Raw genomic sequence first — 24,470 nt, forward strand, 5'->3', positions numbered from 1 at the left:
CGCCAGGCCAAGCCAAGCCAGGCACCACCTCGCCGCAACGCCCGCGTAACCAAGACGAGGCACACAGCAGCGCCTCGGCGCCAGGAGCTTCGGCGACGACGAAATCGCCGCGGCACACCACGGCAGGCATGCAGAGGCGAAGGGGACGAGTCGAGGAGGCGGCGAAACACAGATCGGCGTGGTGGAGCTGAAGCGCCGTCAAACGGCGGTTCAGATGCGCCACATCTCGCCGGCGGTGACGGCCGGAGTTGGCCGGAATAATTCGGCGGAGGCACAGGCGACCACGGCGTCGCGGGAGCGAGAGAGCTAGGGTTCGCGAGGAAGAGAAGGGAAGGGGACGGGTGCGTCCGACCGAGCCCAACGTGCGGCTCGGGTTAGGGTTAACCGCTGGGCCACCCTGACAGGTGGGCCCAGGGGCATTTTTGGTATTTCATAATTCCAATTAAAACAGAAACTTTGAAAATGCATAGAAAATGTAAAATAGCTCTAAAAAAATAATTAAAAATATGAAAATAGATCAGCATAAAATTCTCTATTTAAATAAAATATCAAAGAGAATTTTTGAAGACAATTAAGAATAAATCTTAATTTGATGATTTAAATAATAACTTAAATCACACCTATTATTTTCAATAATGAAAATAAGCCCATTAATGCAATTGGACTTTAAAAACATCTTGACAATATTTCAAGATTGTATTTTACCCTAAATTGAGTATCTCCAAATTATTCTTAGTAATAACCTCTTACATGAAATAATCACGACATCGGAAGGGGGAACAAACCCTAAAACTGGAACCATGCATAATTGCTTCTTTAACCATTGCCCTTATCGGACAATGATGCTATTTTTCAGAACCAGAGGACAAGGGTCAGTCCACACCATCCAACTGCAAAACTTTGCAGTGTTCAGGCAAGTTCATGGCTTGCTCATGTCATTTGAGTATCTTTATCAAATTACTTGCAAAGTACTATGATTATCACTATTGCATAAAAACCAAAACCACTATTTTCATAACTATGAATATGACTATGTGGTGGGCAATGGAACCATGGATTGTGTTGATATGGTGGAGGTTCCATTGCAAGGGTTAATATCCATCTAGGATTAAACAACAAATGTCGCCAGTGATTCTTGTGCCGTTATACCCGTGTTAACCATAAGATCCGGAGTGGGACGGAGTAGTCAAAAGTGTTTCCACCTCTCGTACATCAACGGATGCGCTTACCGTAGACACTTGACCCAGGTTGGGCAAGCGGTGGGGTGGGGATCCCATTCTAATTCCCCACGGTAAGTGGTCTATGATGGGTTGCGGCTACCGGCGAAGGAGTTTGGTTAACGAGTCCCAAACTGTTGTCGTGGTCGGGGTCCATCCTTAATTGGTATAAGAGGACCGGCGAGGACCCAGGGTCGGGGTATGCAACAAAGGGTGGGTGTGCGAGGTAGCGGAGGAACATGATTGGCTAGACCTTATACCGGGCCTCACACCATAGGAAGTGTGGACGGGGAAATTGCCCGGTTGGCACCAAGGTTAAGATCTCTTATGGGTAAAGCAACACACCTCTGCAGAGTGTAAAGAACCGTGACCTGTCACTCCTCGTTCCGGGATATGGAACTACGAACGCAGCCGGAAAGGAGCTCCATGAAGTTCTAGTAAACCGATGAAGGCTGACGGACATAGCTCTTTGGAATAAAAGCAATCTCTTGAAGAAATGTTTACCAAAACTTGCATTGGTATTAGACTTTCTGGTCTAATATCGTAGCTAGTGCATAAAACACCTCTTATCTATAATGAACTTGTTGAGTACGCTCGTACTCATGCCACTCTTAAATCCCATGCTTAGATTGTCTGAATCGTCTGGAGGAGGACTACGACAACAATGAAGGAGCCGAGATCATCGGCTATGAAGAACCAGACCTCTCTGGAGGTATCGAGGGCGTAGACTACCTCATCGTCTACGGAACCGGGGAGGCTTCCGGAGGAGATCAAGCCTGAACATCTCGAGTAGTAGTAGAAGTCGAGCAGCCCGAACTCTTAATATTTAGCTGCTCGAAGAAATAAATGTATAACTTAATGAGACTCTTATATTGTAAGCTAAGTTGGGTTCGCCTCGAACCCAGGAGTATTCCTCTTAGGACCCAAGAGGAGTTCCGAGACAACATGTGTGTGATATTTGTAATAATAAATGAATGAGTTATGGACCTGCTATGTTCTGTTGTACTACTCTGAGGGATGTAATATTTGCGGAATGGTACTTCGTGAATGTTATATCAACGAATGGCATACTACAACATGCAGTGGTATGCAGGGTCACCACAGTTGGTATCAGAGCAAAAGCTTTGACCTTAGGTGGAACCTAGTAAATGGGACCGAACGTTAGGAGTCAAATAGAACTAGTAAAGAATTCTCTAAAAATATGGTGTATATTCAATTGAGAATAAAATAACCATATCTTTTAGTGCGATAATTCTTTATTATCTCTATTATGATGCATTATTACTAATCTCATAATCTTTCTATTTCTACAGCCAACATGGCAAGTTCACGTCCGGACGAAACGTGAAGGTGATGGATTCCATACTGAGTGAATACGAAGGAGGACTTGCAGATATTCTACGAGCCATGTTACTTGAATTTGGGTGTGATCCCCAGATTCAAGTAAAGAAATACATGTACTATGATGGTACTGTATTGGCCAAGTGTAGGGTAGGGCTACGACTTCCCGAATCTTTGGGAATGAGCGTAGTAATGCCGGCGGGGAAGCAGAACTATGAACACAGCCTACCATATAGCCGTTATGAGAGCCATAACCGATATTCGGGAGCATAAGACGAAAGAGCTTATGGGTTCTGAATTCACACACATTCCTCATATGGAGGAGGACGATGATCCCATGCTGAACCATTTCAAATATGCCAAACGCAAACCAGCAGAAGCAGCAAAATATATGGACAATAGCCGCAACTTATTATCATTGTTCTTTCAGTTGAACCGTCATTTGGCGGGAGCAATTGACACAATGCTTGAGGAGTTTACTGAACCCAAGGAGTAGACAAAGGGGAAGGAACCTATGGAGAATGAGGTGCACACACCAGTCTACTCAGCTGGTGACTATATTAGTATTGACCACCCTGAACGAGAAACTACACCCATTACACATGGGAACTATCTTAGTAGTTCCTACAGAGGATATGAGGGTGGAGAGGAATCCGGAAACAATCAGCGTTCCGTGACTCCTATAGAGAACTCCACGGGTTGGCGTTGGGGTCCGATCATCGGAACTCATAGTACCTCGGCGTATTATGACGGGGAGATGAATGAAGATGCCACGACCCAGCACCGGAGTTATCCGTGGAATGAGGAAGAAGTTGGAGGGTATCCGACACGGGTTGAGTCGGATACGAATGTAGGAAATACCTATGGTGTAGGTACGGGGAGTACACCCGATGGGTGGACTACGATGCACTGAATGATCAGTTCGTGAACACTGATTTCTCCCTTGGATCATCATCTGATTCCGACTACCAGCCAACGGGGAGACCTTATGTTCCAGGGTCTATCAGGAGGACGACACGTTCGACCGGATGGAAGCCTAGGATGTATCGGGAATGAGGATCGACTAGAGACTACCAAGGGAAGCAAGACTACAATACACAAGTACCACGTGTATTGTAGTGTGTAATATTTTGTAGAAATTTGTACATATACTTTAATAAGTGAGTTTGCATACTTGATACGTCCAATTTGCATCACTATTTTATATCATAATTTGCTGTTATTCATTGATATATTTCATATTGGGACACAATACTTATGTTATTTCATCTATTTTGCATGTTTCATGATTATTTGGAGATCGCGCACCGGAGCCAGGATTCTGCTGGAAAAAGCACCGTCAGGATGCAATATTTCGGAAGATCAACTGTGGAAGGAAATTTCACCAAAAATCCTATTTTTCCAGATGACGGAGAAAGCCAGAAGGGGGAGCTGAGAGGACCCAAGGTGGCCCCACACCATAGGGCGGCGCGGCCCATGACCTGGCCGCGCCACCATGTGGTGTGGGGGCCCCACAGCCCCTTTCGCCTCCTTTTCTTCGCGAAACTCTTCGTCCCAAAAACCTAAGCCACAGAGGGATCCTCACGAAGGGTTACAGCCGCCTCTGCGGGGCGGAGAACACCAGAGAGAAAAGAGCACTCCGGCGGGCAGGAATCCGCCGGGGAAATTCCCTCCCGGAGGGGGAAATCGACGCCATCGTCACCGTCATCGAGCTGGACATCATCTCCATCACCATCACCATCATCTTCATCATCATCACCGCCATCACCACCGCTGGACATCGTCACCACTGTAGCAATTTGGGTTTGATCTTGATTGTTTGGTAGGGGAAACTCTCCCGGTATTGATTTCTACTTGTTATTGATGCTATTGAGTGAAACCATTGAACCAAGGTTTATGTTCAGATTGTTATTCATCATCATATCACCTCTGATCATGTTCCATATGATGTCTCGTGAGTAGTCCGTTTAGTTCTTGAGGACATGGGTGAAGTCTAAATGTTAGTAGTGAACTATGGTTGAGTAATATTCAATGTTATGATATTTAAGTTGTGGTATTATTCTTCTAGTGGTGTCGTGTGAACGTCGACTACACGACACTTCACCTTTATGGGCCTAGGGGAATGCATCTTGTACTCGTTTGCCAATTGCGGGGTTGCCGGAGTGACAGAAACCTAAACCCCCGTTGGTATATCGATGCAGGAGGGATCGCGGGATCTCGAGTTTAAGGCTGTGGTTAGATTTATCTTAATTACTTTCTTGTAGTTGCGGATGCTTGCAAGGGGTATAATCACAAGTATGTATTAGTCCTAGGAAGGGCGGTACATTAGCATAGGTTCACCCACACAACACTTATCAAAACAATGAAGATTAATCAGTCTGTATGTAGCGAAAGCACTAGACTAAAATCCCGTGTGTCCTCGAGAACGTTTGGTCATTATAAGTAAACAAACCGGCTTGTCCTTTGTGCTAAAAAGGATTGGGCCACTCGCTGCAATTATTTTTCTCGCATTTTACTTACTTGTACTTATTTTATCTGTTACATCAAAACCCCCTGAATACTTGTCTGTGAGCATTTACAGTGAATCCTTCATCAAAACTGCTTGTCAACACCTTCTGCTCCTCGTTGGGTTCGACACTCTTATTTATCAAAGATACTACGATACACCCCCTATACTTGTGGGTCATCAAGACTATTTTCTGGCGCCGTTGCCGGGGAGTGAAGCGCTATTGGTAAGTGGAATTGGTAAGGAAAACCATTACTGTTTGTGCTGATTTTATTTCACTCTGCTTGCTATAATTCATTATGGAGAGATCTTCTCTTCAATTTCTATTTGGGAAATCTACTACTACTGCAACGGTAGTAGATGAGGCGCCAGTGAGGAAGTGATACCATATAAAATACCTATGAAAATTATTGAACGTGTTATGGATAACCGCTATGAAGGGGATGGAACTGTCCATCCTGGTGATCATTTACTGTTTTTGCATGAATTATGCGGGTTATTCAAATGTGCAGGTATTGCTATGAATGAAGTAAGGAAGAAACTATTCTCTATATCGCTGTCTGGTAAGCGGCGCATTGGTATAAATTACTTGGATAATGGGGATTCTCTTGAATGGGATGATATTGTGCCCCGGTTTTATTCTAAGTTCTATCCTCCAAGTGAAATTCACAAGGATCGGAACCGCATATATAATTTCTGGCCTCATGATGGAGAGAGTATTGCCCAAGCTTGGGGGAGATTGAAGTCTTTAATGCTCAAATGCCCCATTCATGAGCTTCCTGTTAATGTTATTATTGATAATTTCTATGCAAGACTTTCTTTTCAACACAAGACTTTGCTGGATACTTCTTGTTCTGGATCATTTACACGCAACAAAGAAGAGTTTAAAAGGGACCTTCTTGATCGGATCCAAGAAAATACTGAAGGTTGGGAGAACGACAAGGATAGAGAATCGGGTATAATTTATGATTATAAATGCATTGAAGCTTTTATGGATACTTGATAAATTTCGTAATATGAGTGCTACATATGGTCTTGATTCTCAAGTTGCTGCAAATCTTTATAAAGCTTTTGCCTCTCATTATGAATTGCCTAAGAAGAATTTTGATAAGTATCATGAACCATATAAAGATAAAATTGATTCATCTATTAATAAGTGTGTTGTAGTTGAAACTGCTGATCATGTTATTCCTGAAGCTTATATTGAAAAAACTCCTTTTCCTGCTAAAATGAAGGAGTACTCTGTTATAAATAGTGCGGTTCATAAAAGTGAAAAGAAACCTATAGAACCTGAAGAACAAATAAAAGTTGAACCTGCTGTTGCAATAGTTAAAGATCTTGTGACTGAAAACATGGAGGATGGTCATATTATTTTCTGTGAAGATGCTTCTAATATTGTTTCACATCCTAATAAACCCAAACAAGTTAGTGTTCCTATGCTATCTGTTAGAATTGGTGATCATTGCTATTATGGTTTATGTGATATTGGTGCAAGTGTTAGTGCTATTCCTTATGAGCTTTACACGGAGATTATGCATGAAATTGGTTCTTGTGAACTTGAAGATATTGATGTGGTTATTCAGCTGGCTAATAGAGAAACTATTTCTCCAATTGGTATTGTTCGAGATGTGGAAGTTCTATGTGGTAAGATTAAATATCCTGCTAACTTTTTGGTACTTGGTTCTGCTGCTAGTGGTTATTGTCCTATTATTTTTGGTAGACCTTTTCTAAATACTTGTGGAGCTATTATAGATTGCAAGAAAGAGAAAATTTTGACTAAATTTGTTGGTGAATCTTATGAGTTTAACTTCTCTAAATTTACCAAAACTCCTTATAAAGCTGATTTGCCTAGTAATGATTTTAAAATGGAGCAGTGTGCATCTATTGTTCTTGTTCCTAATAATCCTTTGCAGCAACATTTGGAGAATAGCGAGAGTGAAGTTTTTAGGAAAGAAAGAGATGAGCTTGAGGAGATTTTTCTTCGCCAACCTATTCTCAAGCATGATTTACCGGTGGAAGATTTGGGTACAACACCGCCACCAAAGGAAGATCCTATTTTTGATTTAAAGCCTTTGCTCGATAATCTTAAATATGCTCATATTGATGATAAGAAAATATATCCTGTTATTATTAGTTCTAAGCTTACGAGTTCGAAGAAGAAAGATTATTGCAAATATTGAAGAAACACCGAGGTGCTATTGGCTATACTCTTGATGACTTGAAGGGGATTTCTCCCTCTATTTGCCAACACGCCATTAATATGGAAGATGATGTGAAGCTTGTTGTTGAACCTCGGCGTCGTCTAATTCCCAAGATGAAGGATGTGGTAAGAAATGAGGTATTACGACTTCTTGAAGCTGGTATTATATATCCTATTGCTGATAGTAGATGGGTTAGTCCTGTGCATTGCGTTCCTAAGAAAGGAGGAATGACTGTTGTGCCTAATGATAATGATGAGCTCATACCTCAAAGAGTAGTTGTAGGGTATAGAATGTGCATTGATTATCGAAAAGTTAATAAGGTTACTAAAAAGGATCATTACCCTTTACCATTTATTGATCAAATGTTAGAAAGGTTATCTAAAAATACTCATTTTTGTTTTCTTGATGGTTATTTTGGGTTTTCACAAATTGCTGTTAAAACTAAAGATCAAGAGAAAACCACTTTTACTTGTGTCGTCGTGGTGAACAAACAGATGCCATAGGATGGCTTAGGTTGGGGCCGAATGGACGCAAGAGGATTCGGGGGAGGGTTTGTGATTAGATGGGATGAACTTCCGGATGGTTTCCTCAAGAACTTAGCCAAGGCTAGAGGTTGAAGAAGAAAGACATAAGGAAGAACTCGCTCTAGATCATCATCTTTATTGATCTCAACAGGTTACAAGTTTCTCAGTGTTCATGTGCACTGTCCGTAAGAAGGGCTGCCCCTCTCCTTATATAGGGGAGAGGGTGGCTTACAGGGCAAGAAACCCTAATGGCATCTTTGACTAGACAAGCTACTTTACAAAGCTACTTTAATCATAGAAGACACCGGAGTCCTCTTTAATCATGGATGCTGACGTCCTCCGGCTTCTTTGACCGTCATCCTTCTCTTTATCGTCAGCCCTCCGTCTAAAGTTGCTTTGCTTAGCTCATCTTTGTCTTCTAGCTCTGGAGAGAATCTTTGACCATACCTGCCGACCTGCTCTTCCTTCCGGTAACCCGGTGTCTTCTTATCCGGTTCCGGCATACCCCTCTTGGGGATACCGGCTTAGCTTCACTTAGCTAAGTTCTTATCTTTTAGTTCCGGTACGAACATTAAACCGGTATCTTGATGGCTCAAACCATCCGGTTTGGCATGCCTTTGGCATACCGGGGTCATCCCCCAACATTAGTCCCCGAAGCTGGTATAGTCCGGTGGATCCTATCCAACAGACCATGCCAGGTTCTTTTACTTTGGGATACCGGTTTAATCTATCCGGCCTTAGGCTTGGATCCGGCATCTTTGCCCAGGTCACCGCTATCTCTTCTTCTTAAGACGTTATCTGGTGTCTTATCCTCCGGCATCTTAGTCATTAAACACTTCCTCGGCGACGTCGAGAATATCTTGGGCCCCGCGCCTGTCAGTGACATGCGCACTGTAACTGACGCGCCAGTGTCAGGGGTCACTTCCCTTCGGCTTCTGCGCGCGCATTAACTGCTTCACAGCGAATCCCAACCGCTTCTCTGGATCCGTGGGCACCTCCCTGTGGCTTATTACCTTTTCGCGTGTATCACTGTGCCACGTGGCGGCCCGTGGAGCGAACCGTCGCGGCCCACGACCCAAACCGCCGAGGCCCAGCGGTTTTCAGCCCACTTCTCCCTCTTCCTTTATAAGGGGGAACCGCTTCTCCTTCTTCCTTTCCTCGCATTCTCCAGTTCCTCGCGCACAAGTGCTTCTCGCCCTCTGCGCCTCCGCCGCTCCGCTTCGCCGCCCGAGCTCCGCCGTCCAGCGCACCTTCGATACTGCTTCGCCGGACTTCGTCGTGCGAAGAACTTCTGCGGTGCTTCTGCCCCCGCTGCGGCATTGGTGCTTCTTCGAGCTTCTTTTCACCTCACCGCCGACGGACTACCTCGCCGGTCTTTGGCTCGTCGCTCCTCCGGCGAACCTCTTCCTCAACTACTCCGCCGCCTCAGGTTAGGCTTAATCTGGATTTACTCCTCTTTTGCTTGCTTTCTAGATCTCGACTCGGTAGTGTATTTACTTCTTCTTTTTCTTGCTTTTTCTCTCTTTCGTAGATCTTCACGCGGGGGTATCTTGTGGGATTCTTGTTCTCCTAGTCAAATTCCATGTCTAGTACGGAATCCTCCTCTACTTCTTCTTCTGCTTCTTCCTCTGCTAGCCGGCGTAGCAGATCTTCCGACGGGCTTACCGCCGATCTCGCCCGGATGGACGCTGAGTCCGGTAGCAATCGTGCCTCCGGTAGCAATCATGCGTCCGGTAGCAATCATGCATCCGGTAGTTCTAGCGAAGGTTCCGGTATGGATTCCTCCGCTATCACCCGTGGGGCCTGGATGGGCTCCAATGTTACTGAGTATGAGATTGACTGGCTATACCGGTCCAGGAGGATTCCGGAAGGAGTGACCTGCCGGCTTCCTCGCGACGAAATCAAACCGGTGCCTGAACCCGGTGAACGAGTTGTTTTTCTTGCTCACTTTGAGCGCGGCTTCGGCCTTCCTGCGTCCGATTTCTTCCGGCGTTTCCTTGATTTTTATCAACTTCAACCTCACCATCTCCCTGGCAACGCCATTTTTTACCTCTCTTGTTATGCCACCTTCATGGAGGCTTACATCGGCATTCGTCCCACTCGTGAGACGTTCGCCCGCTTCTTCGCTCTTCGGATCAATTCCGTTCAGGGCAAGAATATTCCTAAACCCAAACCCCCCGTTCAATGCGGGTCTTGCATCATCGGCTCCCGTCAAGGGAGCCCCTTTTTTAAGTTTTCCGGTCTCGAGTCCTGCCGGCTATGGCAAGGGACCTTTTTCTATGTGAAGAACAAGGGCGCCCCGGACCTTATCAACCTGCCGCCCTTCAATCTGGCGCCGCCCACTAGGGCCAACTGGAGCTACAATCCGAAGGACTCTCATATTGAGACCAACCGGATTATACGCTTTATGAGGCAACTGATGAAGGACACCAACATCTGCTCCGACGATATCATCCGCGCCTTTATTTCACGCCGGGTGCTTCCGCTCAAGCGCCGCATGCACAAGATGAGCGAGATGTATGGTCCCGGTGATCCTACAAAGATCACCGGAATCCCCCTTAGCAAGAAGGACGTTGTCCTCAAGGCCGGCCAGATTTGCCAAACCGCCATGCCGGAGGACTGGGAATGGGGCCTTCGGCCTCTCAGTTCCACTAACCCCCCGACCCAAGATGTAAGAAGTTACGCAACTCGGGTCGGCGTACCGGTAACTTTTGCATTGTGATTAACCTCTTTATATTTTTGTTGTTCTTTCAGGCCAAGGATCGTTTCCCCGGCATCTTATCTGACCGACGAGGCCCTGCCCAGAAGCGAGGTTTGGACAAGTTCGACCCCGACCCCGTCATTTTCTGGAAGGATCTGAAGATGGGCAAGACCGCAGCCTCGCGCCTCGGCAGGTCTCCGCCGGAACCCGCTGGTTCGTCCGACGACCTGACCATGCTTGAGGTAGTTTCTCTATTTGACTTCTTATATTTTACCGTCGTTGTTCCTCTGTAGATCCTTCCTCAACCAACGTCAACCCGCAGATTCACGAGCAAGCCACGCCGCTGCAGGCCGAGGTTGGCCGGGAGTTCCTGGACAACCTCGTTGTCGGGGGCAAGAAGAACAAGACCCCGGCGTCGGATGCCGGGCCAAGCCAAGAGCCTCCGGCCAAACGCTTCCGGACCGAGCCTTTATCCGGGAAGCAAGTAGGCACGAGGCGCTACAAGAACAAACAGATGCCCACTTCCTCCGGGTAAGACTTGTTCCTTTGCTTTTCTTGTTTTTGCCAAGTCTTTCCCAGCTGCTTTTTTTCCATTCTTTCTCTTTCTCTTTTCAGCCCCGCGCTCAAGCTTGGGCCTAGGACTGAGGGCTCTGCCGGCTCCGCTGGAACCTCAACTCCTCCTCCTCGTTCAAGCCCGACACCCTCTGGTGCCGGCAACATTTTTGCCTCTCCTCCGGGGGGCACTACAAGTTCGGGGCGCGCGGCCCCCAAATCTCCTGATCACCGCGCAGAGGAGGACCTTACCTCCCCTCCAGAGACCCAAGATACCGGCGCCAGCAACATTGGCGCCGATGAAGAAGCTGCCGGGCGGTCGGAACCTTTGGTTCCTTCCGTCCAGAAAGAAAAGAAGAAGAAGAAGAGTTCGCGCTCTTCCCCCTCCAAGACAGTGCCGGAAACTTCCGCGCCGGCCTCCTCTACCTCGACGCCAGAAGCTCCAGCGCCTGACGCCACGCCAACTCCTCCGCCGGAAACTCCTGCCCCTGAGGCGACGCCAACACCTCCGCCGAGCCAGGTGCCCCTCGCAACTACGCCGATGCCGCCGCCGGCAGCCCCCAAGACCACTAAGCGCCTCAAGCCGGGGGAGTCGCCCGGAAAGGCCGTGGAGGCGCTCAGCGGCTCGCGGTCGTTGGTGCTTCACGTCGGGCCCGCCACCGCCGCGGTCTCGGAGAAACCTTCCGGCCTCCTCGGCCGGATCGTTGAGCTCAAGCGCGAGGGCAAGGAGCTGGGGCACCTTCTCCCCTACGCCGAGAAATGGAACGCGGCGGACATCTCCGCCGCCACGAAGGGCTTGGGAAAGGACCGCCTTCCGGCGCCGGATCCGGCTGGGCCGCGGTCCACTGAAGAACACTTCATGCGACTCAAGCGAGCCGTGAAGGAGTTCGACAGTGCCTGGTACGACGCCACCAGCAATGTCGTGGTAAGTTTCTCCAATCTCCTTGTAATTTTTGCTGATGCCGGTTTGTTTCTTTCCGGATCTTGTCTATCCTCCCAGTCCCCGAGTTTCGTGTTGAGAGCGCAGTTCTTAGCGCGAAACTTAATTAGAAAAGCGCAAAACCGGCATAGCCAGTCCCCGAGTTTCGGGTTAAGATCTTTGCTCTTGGCGCGAAACTTAACTAGAAAAGCGCAAAACCGGCATAGCCAGTCCCCGAGTTTCGGGTTAAGATCTTTGCTCTTGGCGCGAAACTTAACTAGAAAAGCGCAAAACCGGCATAGCCAGTCCCCGAGTTTCGGGTTAAGATCTTCGTTTTTCCTTTCTCACAATTACCTTCCTTTGAACAGAGCACCGCTGATGCCCGGAAGCTGCTCTTTGAGGAGCTTCTGTGGGAGCACCGGGATCTCGCTGAGGCCCACAGCCACTGCCAAGGTTTGTTTTCTGCCTCTTCTTCCGGCATCTTTTCACCGAGAACTTTTCTTCTTTCCTTTGTTATTTACTAGCTTTTCGCATAACAGCTATCCCGGAAGCCTCCCTTGAGGCCCTCAAGGTCCAGGTTGCCGCACTCCAAGGTACCTTTTTTGTTTTCCGGTTAACTTGCTTTCTCCGCATTGCATTGTACGAGTGCAATTTTGCTAACACTTGCCTTCCGGTTTTTAGCTGAGAAGGACAAACTCGTCCAGAAGCACCAGGAGGAGCTAAGCGCCCAGCAGACCCTCTACGGGGAGCTCAAGCGTCAGCATGTCCAGCTTGGTCTCGACCATGCTAAGGCACTGAAGGCCGCTGAAGCTGCTGCGGAGGCTAGGCTTAAGGAGGTGCTTGGAAGATGCCGGCAACGCCACCGTGGTGCTCGCAGGCCGAGCTGGAGGAGGCCGCCAACGCGCCGAAAGCAGCTGAAGGCAAGGCCGCCAAGGTGCACCAGGCCGCTGCTGAGGAGGCCGCCAAGGCGCAGAAAGCAGCCGAGGACAAGGTGGCGCGGCTGGAGGCGGAGCAGAAGGAGTACGACCTTCTGGTCGCGCGAACTGACGCGCTTGCCCTTCGTATGTTTTCCTTTTCTCTTTTCCGGTTTCTGCTTATAAGCTTACTTGTTCCGGTAACATGCACTTAACTTCTTTTTGTCGTCTTGCAGGGCTCTTTCCGGACTCCCAGGCGCATGCTGCAAAGAAGGTTGAAGAGTACCGGGGTGCCCAAGGACGTACGGACTTGGCCGCTCCCTGGGATCCTTACGAACATCTGATTGCACTCAGCTCGCGGGTCGCCCACATGCGCTGCGTGGACCGGAACGTCTCTGACATTCCGGAGGTAGCCGCCCAGCTCTTCAGGACTCTTTGGCCTGGAGAAGTGGTGCCGGACACCTTCTCCCTCATCAGCGACCGCCTGAAAGGTGCCGGCAGAAGGATCCGGGAGTGGCAGTGCTCTGCTGCCCGCGCCGGAGCAGACTCAGCGCTTCGCGTTGCCTGCTCCTGGTACCCAGAGCTGGATCTGGACGCCCTCGTCGGTGTGCGCGAAGGAGCTCCTTCTGAGGTGGATCCGGTCCTTTCCGCCAAACGGCAGGATCGCGCGTACCACATCGCGGAGTACGCCGAGATGCGCACCTTCATCCCCCCTCCTGAAGACGTCAAGGACTACCTCAGCGATGAGGAAGAAGAAGACGGAGGCGAAGATGAAGATGCCGAGGACGCGCCACCGGAAGCTCCTGAGGCCGGCGCCGCTCCCCCTGAAGCCCCTGCTATCTGATTTACCCTTGAATGATGCCTGTGCTATGCTTGTCCTGCTGTTCTCAAACAATATCTGTTAAATTCTACCCCGGAATGCCGGGGTTTATGATGTAAGTTAAAACTTAAGCTCCATTTTGGTTGTGGTACAACTTCTGCCGGTGTCTGGCACACCGGTAACCTATTAAATTATGTTGGTTTGCGACTTAGCATTTTGCTTATCGGTTTGATTTTGGTCTTGCACTGCAATGATTCCGAAATTGTTTACGCATCCAATTCGATGCACACTTGGCTCTTTTGCTTTGGCTCTGCCTACCTTCTCTGGGCGTTTTTGGCGTATGAGCACAAAGTTCTTTTACCAAGCAAGCATTTTCTTGAACTTAGAAATAACTCGAAATATTTGCAAAAAACCGGTATAACCGGGGTTAGTTAAACTTTTCCGGATTGTTCTTTCCCGCTCCTCCTCTTCGCAGTTCATGTGCTTATCCCCTACCGGTTTATCTTGCTTGCCATGAAGCCGGGTTGCGGACAGCAGCAGAGTCGAAGACTCCGGTAGGGTTTAGCACACTACTAAACCGGAAAGAAAAAACGTTCAATAAGCAACCGGTAAACTGAAAAAATAGACAAGTTACATGCAACCTTAGTGGGGTAGCCCCCGAGATTCATTCGAGGTTCCAACATCTTTTATTCATAGCAAATAAGGTACAAAAAGGAACTTCTTACACCACAACTTCAAGAGTAGAAAGGACGCAACAAAGCTACATTCCATGGACGCTTGGTCTCCTCTCCGGACCTGTCCGCCTTTCCTTTCTTCCATTCCTGTGCATCAATCAGGTAGTAGGCATCATTGTGGAGAGCCTTGCTCACAATGAAAGGCCCTTCCCATGGCGGGGAAAGCTTGTGCCTGCCTTCAGTGCGCTACACTAGGCGTAGCACCAGGTCTCTGTAATATCCCAGGTAATGGGGTTACAAAAATAGAGGAAACAGATGTGTGCATTGCATTCATGCATAGAAAATCTATGGAATTTTCGCGCTTTAAAGTAAAACAGTCACAGTAACTGAAGTTTCACTTGACTCGCTGGAATTGAAGTAGATCATCAAGTCAAGCGCTATAAACCTCACTGTGATCTTTGCTAAAACCTTGTTTTGGGTAGAGACGATTTGATCTATGGGCTAGATCAAATAGAATTAGTTTTACAACAAACAACACCTTAAGTAAGGATCCACTAGAAGATCTTATAAAGGATCCCAACATGTCATTCCTTACAACAACACATGAATAATTAATCAATCCTAAATCAAAGAACTCAATTAATTAAGAAACTATTCTTTACTTATCTTATCCATATCTTCTATTAAATAAATGTTCCTACCCTGAGTCACATGGTATATCTTTTCAACTACAATGCTTGAACCCAAGCCAAGGACACTCATATTCATTCCTCATTAACCCTTGACTATTCCAACCTGGTTTCTCAACTCCTACCATTAAACCTAGAGAAAGGAGAGAACTATTCATATGCTTATATTATGCATTCAATCGAACCTAGCTAAATATTTAAACCTTATCCAAGGGAGGTAATTGTTGATACTAACCAATGTTATAATAAATATAAGACAAGTACTAAACTCTAATTAACTTAGTAAGAAACTATTTCTAGTAATTATAGAGAGGCAAGTATTGTGATCATTACAACTTGGTAATGATCATAAACCCTAGAGAAACCCTACATATTTAGAAGAGCTCAACCTAAAGAGGCATATTCCAGTATATGGACTTATACTTGATCTTGGAGAGAGAACCATGATTCACTAATGAATTATTATGAGACCAATATTTTGATCATTACAAATTAGGTGATGATCATAAACCCTAAGAATCTAAGTGAGTGTGTTGAGAGAAGTATTAAAGAAGAGAGATTAGTGAGGAATAAGTGGATCATGCCTAATGCATGATCTTACCTGATAAATTAAGATGACAAGTTAAACCTATATATGTGATCCATAGATCTCATTCTTCTCATGAAATGATAAATACATCAATAGTAGTTAATCCAGACCAATACTCAGGCCTTGTATAGAGTAGTAATGATATTGTATTTTAACCTTGCCTATTCAAACACCCGAGACAAACCTAGCATTGCCTTGAAACATTAATTCCACCTAAGTGAGGTGGATAACCCTAGCCAATTAAACATAATCAAGCTTATACCATATCTGAATCCTAGTTGTGTATCACATTGGTGATCACTACTAAAACCCTAAACCATATTTGAATTCCAATCCAAGTATTAATTTGGATTATAAGTAGAACCCTGCCATGCCTCATGCCTATTTAATACTTCAATTAGTGAAGTATTACCAAAACTCTAACCCTTTCATAAAGGATCCACCCCACATAAAATATTATGTCCTAACTTGTGTATCATGGATCACAAGTATAAACTAAGCCATATATGCTTATGGACTAAATGCCATTTGGTGAGAAGAGTAAAACCAATATCCAATCCTACTTGATGTTCCAAATAATTGATTAGTTGACCAATAGGAATAATGTGTTATAGTTTGGACCATCACCTTAGAAATTGAATTACCCAAGATAAGCTTGGGAATTATCCTAAGTAATCCAAGTTACAAGTTGCTAAGCAAGATTAATAATTATAGAGTTTATTCAATCATCTTCTTAAAACCTTAGAAATAAATCTCCACATAAAATCATGATCCCAATTCCATCCTCATTTTCACCACTACTTTAAATACTAGCCATAATTTAATTATATGTGAGAAATCATTATGGTTAAGCACTTGCAAAATAGAATATGTTAACCATGCACTCGGTTATAAAACTTCAAATCATTTAAATAGGTTTGATGCCTAAATTAAATAAGAGTTGAGATGAACCTAAAATAATATCTATTTGAATCTTAACTTGTACCTCATAAGAACCAAAATTTAATTAATTACTAAGGGTTGTTTAAAAACAAAACAAGATAGTGCATAACATTATCAAATTGTTTTGATTTTCACATAATTTAGGACCTGCAAAAACAAACGAAATCAGATTGAATTCAAATATCAAATTCAAAACAGAAAATAAAAACAGGAAATGAAAAAGAAATAGAAGAGAGAAGGACTTACCCTGGTGGACCTCAGCACCGCAGCAGCCCAGCAATCATCTCCACGCGAAGCCCAACAGCAGCCCACGAACGCCAGCTCAACCCGACCCAGACACCGGTTCGATTAAATAGAAGAAAACCGTCTTCTTCTTCTTCCTGGAGCTCGACAACGCGACGGCAATTGTCTGCCACCTCCTCGTCGAAGATAAGGATGCCTCCGGACGCCAACGACCATCTCAGAGACCGTTACAAGCTCGCCCGCGTCCGCCCTGTCCGAAGACGTCTCGATTCGCCAAGATTCACGCTCAGAACGAGTCTAGCGTTGCCGACGTATCTCCTCCGGTCACCGCCGTTGCCCGTCCCTCCAGATCTTGTCGTGCCCTATAAAGGCACCAGGATGATCTCTGAAGGCTTCTGAACCCTAGCCTCCACTCCCTAAGTCTTCTCTGTCTCTCCATCTCTCTCAGTAACCCACCGAGTTCGTCGGAATTCATCATGACGCCGTCGTTGGAGACCATCCCGAGGTCCGTGGTGTAGCCGTGGTGAACCGCTAGGGTTCACCGATATTCGGGTGCGAGGAATCGAGCGGGAGCTTCCTCGGATGGCTCAATTTGAGCGATTTGTACCGCAGGTGGTCGCCGGGATCCGCGACGGTGAGCTCGTCTCCGTCCACCTCAAGCCTCCCCGAGCCCACCAACATATTCAGGTGACTCTTGCACATCTCTGGACCCCTCCAATCCTTCCTAGCATCGATCATAGCTCGATTTCAAGAGTTGGCCGGCCGGCACCGCCGCAGACATGCTCACCGGAGCAACTCCGGTGACTATTTGGTGGTGCCGATGATACCGTTCTGCTCGTGGTGATGAGAGGATTCGAACGCAATAGGTTGTTTAGTCTCTGGGGGTCTCTACCATCCCTTCCATCATTCACCGGAGCATCGCCGGCGTCTTCTCCGGCGAGGTGACGTGGATGTGGGACCCCTTAGCAATTTTGACTCGGTCAACTACCAACAGGGCAGATGACATGGACACGGTCCCATCTGTCTGTGTCTAGGAGTAGCACAGGGCCGGGTATGTTTAGTATTTCGGTTTAATTTCAAATTACAGAAAATACCTGAAACTTTGAAATAATGTAGAAAAATCATAAAAGCTTAGAAAAATACATATAAGATATCAAAATTCTTATAAAAGAAAAATCTATCCAATAAAAATATAAAATGAAATTTTTATTTTTAATAAAAATTCAATTATTTAATACTTGTTATTTAAGCCTTTAATTTTAAATTCTAAGTACAATTAAAAATTCAGAAATTAAGAAACCATTTATAAATTCAATAAAACCAATAAGCAAATAAAGAAAACAGGAAAACTAATTTTCTTTATTTACAATCCTATTAAATCTTTATTAGGGAAATTTAAACCCTAATTAATAATTACCTTAATTATTAATTGTTTAATAATAATAAAATGCCAAATTCAATATTATTTTTATTCCCAAGTTATTAATAACTTCAACTTTAAAATGAAGTTATTAATCATAGGACTATGTGATAAATAGCAAACCCTAATTCTATAGTAAATGATATTACAGCTCATCATTTCATGTGTAATCCTAAAACCCTAATGCCATTTAGACCCTAGTCCCATTAGTACATGTGAACCCTAAATTGTTCTAAACCTAAAACCCTAGGTTAGATCATGTGATCATGGTACCTTATTACAAATCATAGAACCATAGTAGCAACTAAATACTTGTCTTGAACACATACAATATAGAAGACCTATCACTAATATATGGGTATCCCATGTGTTCATCCTCATCAGACCTAAATGATCAAATAAGGGCAACCAAATGCAAACCCTAGATCCTATCCTTAGAGATATCAATCTTAAATAACCATGCTTAGCATCACACCATTGTGATGAACTCCAATAGCACCTATACCCAATAATTATCACTACATAATCATAGTCCGCTAAACCCTACAAGTACGTCATAATTATGAACCATCCTATTTAGGATCCAATAATTCTTTACTTAGGAAATGAAATAGAAAACCTAAACAACCTCAACCTAATTGATATACTTCTTATTACCTAAGAAGTATGTTCTTCAAAAGTTATTCTTTTGAAGTAAAGAAAGAATCATCACCAACCCTGCTTATAATGACCTATAAACCCTAACTAGCTATCCCCAGCAAGGTATACCAACCTTGATAGCAACTATTTATAATAAATTGCTCAAGATGCTTAGGCTTAACTCAACCCTACAAGTTCTAGTTATTGATGAATCCAACTATGTTGTGATCCATCTAATACTTACTCCGAAACTAACTGAAACCATAGTCAACCATAGAACCCCCTCAACCTAATTATCATACTTGTTCTTTATTAAAGAACATGTTCTTCCAAAGTTATTCTCTTAAAGTATATGATAATTAATCATCAACCATGCCATATAGTACTAAAACTCGACCACTGTTCTCTACTTGTTAACATTATGCCAATTATCATTCCTTGTGTGCTCAATTGAGTATTATGCTCTATTATCTACCTGTTTATAATACCAAGTGATCACACCTAAGTAAGAACCTTGTATGTGAATCACTCCAAAAGTGCAACACACCCTAAACCAATCATTACCACTCACTAATCCTAAATCATCGGGGTTAGGACACGCTCAGAGCGATTGCATCTCATTCTTATGCATTATTGCATCCTTGCCAATCTTTTAAACATCGTCCTTACCGGACGATGATGCTATTTCAGAATTTGGAGTTATTACGCATCGAAGACCTTGTCTGCATAATCTTGCAGCCAAGAAAGGCAAGTTCATCACTTGCTCATGTCATTTGAGTATTTTTATCAAATTACTTGCAAAGTATTATGGTTATCACTATTGCACAAAAATCAAAACCACTACTTTCATAACTATGAATATGACTATGTGGTGGGCAATGGAACCATGGATTGTGTTGATATGGTGGAGGTTCCATTGCACGGGTTTATATCCATCTAGGATTAAACAACAAATGTCGCCAGTGATTCTTGTGCCGTAATACCCGTGTTAACCATAAGATCCGGAGTGGGACGGAGTAGTCAAAAGTGTTTCCACCTCTCGTTCATCAACGGATGCGCTTTACCGTAGACACTTGTATCCGTCGGCGGCAAGCGGTAGGCTGGGGAAGCCTTAAGTCCCCACGGCACAGTCCGTAGACACTTGTCGTTCGAAGAACAAGCGGTAGGCTGGGGAAGCCTTAAGTCCCCACGGTATTGCGGTCTATGATGGGTTGCAGCCACCGGCGTAGGAGTGTATGGTAGAGCCTAACACTGTTGTCGTGGTCGGGGTCCACCCTGAAATTACGGGAATAATGGGACCGACGTGGACCCAGGGTCGGCGCATGCAACAACGGGTGGGTGTTCGAGGTAGCGGAGGAACATGATTGGCTAGACCTTATACCGGGCCTCACACCAAAGGAAGTGTGGACGAGAACTAGACTCGGTTGGCACCAAGGTTAAGATCTCTTATGGGTAAAGCAACACACCTCTGCAGAGTGTAAAGAACCGTGACCTGTCACTCCCTGTTCCGGGATAAGGAACTGCGAACGCGGCCGGAAAGGAGCTCCATGAAGTTCTAGTAAACCGGTGAAGGCTGACGGACATAGTTCTTCTGATTAAAAGCAACCTTTTTAAGAAATGGTTATGAAAACCTGCATTGGTATTAGACTTTCTGGTCTAATGCTGTAGCTAGTGCGTTAAACACCTCTTTCCTATAATGAACTTATTGAGTACGCTCGTACTCATCCCACTCTTAAATCCCCTGCTTAGATATGGAGGCATCGAAGGAGGATCTACAGTGCAACTCGAAGGCCGAGGAGTCAACAACTACTTCACGAGACAGGACCCTGTCAGAGGAGCCAAATACCACATCCAACAAGGAGAAAACCTAGTTTAGTCATAGAAGGGAACTAGCTTCCTAAACCTAGCTCCTATTTAGGTAGAGTCTATTCTTAGCCTCTGTAGTTAGTGAAGTACTCTACAGATAGAGTTCGTGATAAGACTAGACTACGAGTCGTTCTTCTGGAGTTATCTGCAGTTTTACCTCATTGTAAAGTAGGAGGTCTGTGCTGATCTTATGTAATAGAGTCAATGTTGTAATTCTATAGACATACCTTGGACCCGCATATGTTTCGTTGTACCACTCGAGCGATATAATACTAGTGGAACGGTGTTTCATTGGTGTTATATCGGACTTGCATACTACACCATGCAGTGGTATGCCGGGTCACCACAGTTGGTATCAGAGCAAATGCTTTGACCTTAGGATTAAAACCCTTTAAAGGAGACCTATAGGATTGGTAGTGTCTATAGGAAGTTGTCTTAGTTAAATCAAATCTTCTTATGACTTGAGATGGATATTCACTTGAGAATAATCCTGACACACTTGAGTCAACATTTCTTACCTATATTTCCTAAGTAAAGTTAGTTAACTAATCCCAAACATATAGTATACCATGAAGTCCTTAAACAATAGATGGGTAGATCACAGTTGGTATACAATACATGGTAGTCCAAAGAGAGGATACAACCATAAGGAAGATATCCTATTGGAATATGTGTACCAACACATGACATAATTAAATAAGAATTACTCAGACCTGTACTAGAAGTAGTATCAAGTGATGATAATCATTAAGATATCATAATAGAAAATGTAGACCAAATTAAGTAATGGGTAAGTAAAATTATCCAGACTTGTGAAACAATTGATAGTCAGTGAAAAATATAAGTTATATAAAGTAGCATAGACCATGATGAGTCAATCATGGAATGTAAGGAGGAGTGACAGAAATAAAATATGTCTACTTACATAGTAGTGATAGTAATCATATAGGATTCACCTGAGAATCATTATGTGATGAACTAGAGCATCCTAAATATTTAGGAGAAGTATAATAAGAAGTCGAGTGATCACCAATAGAGCAAAACAATAGTGCAAGAATTGTGTTCCAAAAATATGGGAAGTGTGCCAAGCACATCATGACCATAGTCTTATGATAGAAACACTTGGAAGTATAGGAACTATATCCTAAAAAATATGTATTCAGAGTAACCATATTAGAACTAGTGGTATCATACAAAATAGTCCTCAATAGCCCTTATATATGGAATAATACTTTGTCAGTACTTTCAAACAAAACCAGGTTAACCTTAACTATCCTAGACCACTTTTGTTTCAAGTTTATCTCATTGCAAATGTGCAATTAAGGTAAAGGTTGAGACAAATAGTAGAATTCCCTATATTCGTGCTAAGTATCACGATATAAACCTATATTATGTGGTGTTATATACTACACATCTCAGCCTGATGTTTAGAGATGTCTTACTCAACTATGATATTCAGGCCTATGATGGTGGGTACTATAAACACAAAGCTGAATCTTCTTGGATTTTATTGGATTTTCATTGTTTGACTAGATCCATACATGAAGTTTGACTTTGATATGCAAATGCATGTTGCAATATCAAGTTCTGACTTGATGCTATAGATCTGGAGGGTAATAGTATTCGTGTGAGGAAGCGACGAATTCTGGAAGATTCCGAAGACAAGATGAAGGTTCATCGGAGGAATGAAGTAAAGTTGTGGGAAGTAACCACAATACTCTGAAAGAAGTACATTCAGAAACTCATGCTTACCTCGACAGAGGAGTAATTTAGTACATAAGAGGCAGGAAGGTGAAAAATATGATGATCATGGTGAAGCTGAAGCGGATCCATAGTCAATATAAAAGAGGGAATGCATGGGAAATCACTTAGGATACTATAATCATAGTGTCAGTTAGTGGTTTTCTTGCAAAGTAAACCCTGAATGAAGGAAGGTGATATATGAAATCATAGCAGACATAAGAAGACCATAGTCGATATCAGAAGACCACAATTGGTATAATATCAATACTGCGAGATAAAGTAGAAGATGTCTAGTCCAGTTGATCAGAACCTATAATAGAATCCATTTTTAGATATCAAATAGCCACAGTTGGTATAATAACCACAGCTGGTATCAGTTGGTATTACAAATAGTCCACGATTTAATTAGTTGTAACAAAAGTTTGTGAACAAATAAAAATCTTGACAGCCAAATAGCTAGATCTATAAACATTTAGTCAAAGGATTCACAGTGGATGTCCACAATTAAGTGGATACACCACAAAGTTTCTTCGCAAAACCTTAGAGGAATATAAATTATAAACAAGACCTATACCAAAATTCTAACCATAAGTCCAATAGTTGGAAGAAAAGGAGTTGAAGACCATAAGAAAACTCTAAGGGGTAGAGTAAAGATTGAGTTGGATGTACAATAACTCAATACTTTGAGCATAATAGAAAAGGAAGGTCTGAACTGAGAGGAAGTTCGATCTTATTTTCATAAGATTATTGAACACTACCTTCAGAAAGATGTCAGACCAAAAGCAGAGATTCATACCTTGAGGAAGTAAGAAGTGGACTATAACTTGAGAAAGTGAGTAGTATTTACTCAGAAGTACGGAAGCTCAAGTAAGTTAAGCATAAAGAAGTTGGACGAAGAAAATACCATAGACCAAATACAGCTCAAGAAGGCCAAAGACTGAAATAGATTGACTATACCAAACCTAAAGACTAATAGAATAATTCCTTTCATGGAACCTAAAGAATACAAAATAGATATAAGTATCAACTATAAACCATGATTGAATGGACTAAATGAGTCTAATCCATTATTAGAAAAATAAACCATCACGACCAATTCCATAGTTAGCACCTTATTAAGTACCATTACTGTAATTTTGGTAGTAAGGGAAAAACAAAGACCTATTTTATCAAATAGGAGATTGTTATCCAATTAGTCCTTAATTAAGACTGTCAAGACAAGAAGAAGTCTCAATCATTGAATATTCAATGAGAAAGGAAACAAGCTTATAATACTGGAGGAAATCATGGAAGTAAAGGAAGTAATAGTTGTTTGATGACAAACACTAATGGACTCCAGGAAGAATCTGGACAAGGGATATATTCAATTATATTCAGCGAGATCACCACAGAGTTCGAGAAAAGTCATAGTCTACATAAGTCAGAACCACACTCCAGAAACGTGAGAGAGATCAAACTTCGAGGACGAAGTTTAGTTTAAGGGGTAGAGACTGTAATATCCCAGGTAATGGGGTTACAAAAATAGAGGAAACAGATGTGTGCATTGCATTCATGCATAGAAAATCTGGGGAATTTTCGCGCTTTAAAGTAAAACAGTCACAGTAACTGAAGTTTCACTTGACTCGCTGGAATTGAAGTAGATCATCAAGTCAAGCGCTATAAACCTCACTGTGATCTTTGCTAAAACCTTGTTTTGGGTAGAGACGATTTGATCTATGGGCTAGATCAAATAGAATTAGTTTTACAACAAACAACACCTTAAGTAAGGATCCACTAGAAGATCTTATAAAGGATCCCAACATGTCATTCCTTACAACAACACATGAATAATTAATCAATCCTAAATCAAAGAACTCAATTAATTAAGAAACTATTCTTTACTTATCTTATCCATATCTTCTATTAAATAAATGTTCCTACCCTGAGTCACATGGTATATCTTTTCAACTACAATGCTTGAACCCAAGCCA

The sequence above is a fragment of the Lolium rigidum genome, chromosome 2, assembly GCF_022539505.1.
Source record: "Lolium rigidum isolate FL_2022 chromosome 2, APGP_CSIRO_Lrig_0.1, whole genome shotgun sequence".
NCBI classification, from domain to species: Eukaryota; Viridiplantae; Streptophyta; class Magnoliopsida; order Poales; family Poaceae; genus Lolium; species Lolium rigidum.